At 42.9% G+C, this 4315-nt stretch overlaps 1 pseudogene; it reads left to right on the forward strand.

Moving 5' to 3' along the window:
* The window catches only part of LOC115030078, a 4933-nt pseudogene extending 4443 nt beyond the window's left edge, over positions 1–490 (forward strand).
* Positions 491–4315: the final 3825 nt, after the last annotated feature.

The raw sequence follows: 4315 nt of genomic DNA on the forward strand, positions 1-4315 counted from the left end.
AGGGCCAAGGGGTGGGGGTGGGTGGGTGGGGGACTGGGGGGGGAGTGTATTGGGGACTTTTTGGATAGCATTGGAAATGTAATTGAGGAAAATACATAATTAAAAAAAAAAAGAAATCATACCATCGGCATCTCTGTGGACCCAAGGAAGCGAAACAAATCCACTGAATCGCTGCAGCGCCCGAAGGAGTATTGCTCCAAGTTCATACTTTCCCCCAGGAAGCCTTCTGCTCCGAAGAAGGGAGACAGTTCTGTTGAAGAACTTAAATTGGCCACCCAACTGACAGGACCTGTGATGCCCACTTGGAATGTGTACAAAAAGGAAAAGGCCAGCGTCGTCACAGAAGAGAACTCTAAGGCTTTTGCCAGTCTTCACATGGCCTGTTCCAGTGCCCAAGCAAAAAGCGTGAAGGAAGCTGCGGAGCAAGATGTTGAAGAGAAAAAGTAATGTGCAGTTGGAGAGTTGCAATAAATTTTCTGAAAAGGAAAGAAAAGAAAGAAAAGAAAAAAAAAGAAAAGAAGGAAGGAAGAAAAGAGAGGAAGGAAGGAAGGAAGGAAGGAAGGAAGGAAGGAAGGAAGGAAGGAAGGAAGGAAGGAAGAGGAGGAAAAGAAAGAAGAAAAAAAGATTTAAAGTTTGTACAATTTTCCCTGGTGTGTGCGCTTTCAGGAGTCTGTCTCATCGTTCACCTTGTTTTGATGTAGGACTTCCAGCCAGCCAGCTCCTCCTGTAGTACGCTAGTTTGCAGAAAAGCAGACAGCTCAGACCTCCCAGTACAAGATCCTAGGTCCAGACCAGAGAGTTGAGCCACTGAGTAAAAACACTTGCAGTGCTACTCAGACAACCTGAATTTGACCCCTGGATCACAGTGGAACATCTATAATCCTAGTATTGCTCCAGTGAGATGGGCGGAACAAAAAGGAAGAATCAGACAGAAGCTTGCAGGCCAGCTAACCTGGAGAAGGCCACCAAGTGGCAGACCTGATCCTGAAGGTTGTGGTACCCTGACTCATGTACTCCAGCATCACACTTCAACACTTGATGGGGGCACCCTTACCCTTTCAGTCTGGTAGAATGATCTAACACCCCCCCCCAAATTGGCACCCTCCCAGTTACTCCCTTTTCTCTCCCTTAGCCTCACCATCTGTATGTTCAAACAGGGCTTCTTCCCCTTGACCTGTGTCTCCTCATCAACCAGACTGAAACTTTCCACCGATATACTTATTCCCTATCCCCCAACATAAATGTTGTTCCCAATAACCAGAGCTTTGACTGGTTGCATGTGGAATACAAGACACATGATTATTTCTTACTCTTTCCTCATAATCTTAGGGTTCATGACAGATGTTGGCACAGGAACTATGTACTTTGTACACTACTATTCCTTATTGCAAGCCATACAAGAAATCCTTGATGTAATTTCTCAGTGTTTAACAAGAATCTAGGATTGCGCCTGCGCGGTTGGTTAAGAGCGCTTGCTGCTTTCCCCGAGAATCTTGGTTCCCAGCACCAACAACTGCCTGTAACTCCAATGCAGTAAGTTCTAGGGGACCCAACTCACTCTTCTGGCCTGTGCAAGCACCAGACACTCATGCCCAGTACTTATGCATGCATGCAGGCAAAACACTCATGTGCATAAAATAAGTATTTAAAAGTAAAAATGAAGAAAGGGTCTGGTATCAGGTAGAGTTCTTGGCAGGAGTCACTTCTCCAAAACAGAAGAGGCCTAAATCTCTTGGCCAGAGAAAAGGGGACTTGGCCTCTTTGGGGGAAAGTAGCAGAGCTTTTCTGTAAGTCATTCTGGCTAGGTCAGGTTGCAACAACAATGCTGACCATATTTCAAAACCTTGAGCGAGGCATGGTGGCGCATGCCTTTAATCCCAGCACTCGGGAGACAGAGGCAGGTGGATTTCTGAGTTCGAGGCCAGCCTGGTTTACAAAGTGAGTTCCAGGACAGCCAGGGCTATACAGAGAAACCCTGTCTCGAAAAACCAGAAAAAAAAAAAAACTGGAAGTAGTTATCAAATTCTGGAACAAATGGTTTTAGAACTCATCCTGAATCGACTTGCTTATACTAGCTGTTACCATGTTAATAACCATTTTGATTTTTATATCCATAGGTCCCTTTCTACTCCACGTGTTATCCAGATTTACCTAAACCACCATGCAACACACAAGCACTATCCGTCTGATGTGTGAAGTCAGATACCAGCCTTTGCTTCAGAGACTGCCACCCAATAGTGAGTCGTAATTCAGCAGGATGTGACCAGAACGATCTCAGTGCCGCCTATGCCCCTACCACCACCTTTTCTATAAAATATGTCCCTCTGTTCCTCTTACCTAAATGAAGAAGCTGAAAGCAAAAGAGGCTGAAAACCTTCTGTCCCATTAGTGAGGAGTGTGTCCATCTCAGAAATGGTCCTTTTCAGAGAGCAAAGCCCTAAACAGAGAGAGCTGTGGGCAAGGACTCACTCAGCTTTCCAGGCACCCAGGGCCTAGAAGCCACTGAGCAGTGACTCACCACAGAAGTCACTATGCTCATTGTCCTGCAGAATTTTCCAGATGTCCCTTTATCTCAAAATGTATTTGAGATTTTTTTAAGCACCCGCCCCAGCCCAAACTACAAAGTTTAAAGAGCCTTTTAACCCAATTTGGTAATGTCAACCAACTTGGGCGTTCTTGAGGTACACATCCCCCTCACTACGAGGCCATAACACCCTTTGCTTTCTGTGGCTGGCCTAAAGCATTACCTTAGACTATGCATACTGTGCTATTGGCTCGAATAAACCTTTTGCAGGAAGGACATTCTGACTTGGCGCCTCCTTTGACACCCCCGCCCCCTCAGTGATGGGGTAGCCGAGTAAATTTGTTGAAATAAAGCAAGATAGTTTGCTTCATCCGTTGACTCTTTACATCTGTTGATTTCTCCGTAGCGCTATGATTGAACTTTAATTGCACTTAGTGCTTTCAAGCACTGCTACTGTGCTACCAAGTGAATGTAATATTTTAAATTCTTTGTGATGTAAGCAGTGTTTACAGCATCTTTACAATGTTTAAAAGCCATTACAAGAAACTTGTTCTTTTTCATGTAAGAAAGCAAACTCCTCATCCATTCATTTTTATTTATTTATTTGCTTGTTTGTTTCTCTCTTTCTGAGTGTGTGTGTGTGTGTGTGTGTGTGTGTGTGCATCTGTGTGCCTATGCTTTCAGAAGCTGGAAAAAGGTGTCAGATCTCCTGGAACTGGAGTTCCAGGCAGTTGTTAGCTGCCACGTGGGTGCTGAGAACCTAACCTGGGACCTCTTCTTGCACAGCCGGTGCTCTTATCTGCTGAGCCATCCCTCTAACACCAACAATAATTAACTAACAACTTTAGACTCCTTTCTCAATTCTACTTTTTGATATTTTCACTACATTTTAGGTTATTTCCTCTACTAAAATCTTGGCTCATCCCCAAGATCACCCATCAAGATTGGAATCAGCTTCCTCCAATCTCCGGTTAATTTTACTTGTTTTCCTGGCAAAGGTTGACGGAACACACTGTGCAAATGCTCTATCACTACACTACTGCCATAAAGCCACTGTGTTTCTATTTTACTCACTCCTCTCATGGATCACTAACTGTAATACACACTGTTAATGTTTGTGATTCAGTGGCAGAGTGCTTTTACCAACATGAACGAGGTCCTAGGTTCAATCCCCAGGAGGGGCAAAAGAAGAAAAAAGAAATGTAATTCATAATTAAACTTGATAATTTAAATTATTCCTTTGTTGAAGCATCAACTGAGAAATGGATACTGTGTTATAAGGTGGCATGGAAATACCAATCTCATGCGCGTCATCCTCACAGTTTTTGGGTGAGCAGATACAGATCTGACTGTTAGGCTTGTATGGCCGGCACCCTGACTCACTGAGCCACCTCACGGGTTCCTGTATAGACTTTTTAACATTGTCTTTCTGAACTCCTTTGTTCTATGACTAGTCTTCATAATAATACTGTTTTGTCTAAAATATGCCTTATCTGCCAAAAGGACCAGAAACAGGAGAAAACTTCAAGAGAAATTGCGAATCAAATGGTTTTTTAATAATTTTATTCAGACTATACATTGAAAAGTTGCTCTGCCTTCTGAATGCTGGGATTAATTACTCCACCATGACTGGTTGTAGGAATTTTTAATACTTAGGTACCATTATCCTTAAAGATATATTTAAATATATAAGTTTAAAATAAAAACTTTTATGATAATATATACCACAAACTATCCAGAAGGAACCTAACTTGCTTTGCATACAAACAATAAAGCCTTTGTAATTATGGT

This window comes from Mus caroli, chromosome X, assembly GCF_900094665.2.
Source record: "Mus caroli chromosome X, CAROLI_EIJ_v1.1, whole genome shotgun sequence".
Classification (NCBI taxonomy): domain Eukaryota; kingdom Metazoa; phylum Chordata; class Mammalia; order Rodentia; family Muridae; genus Mus; species Mus caroli.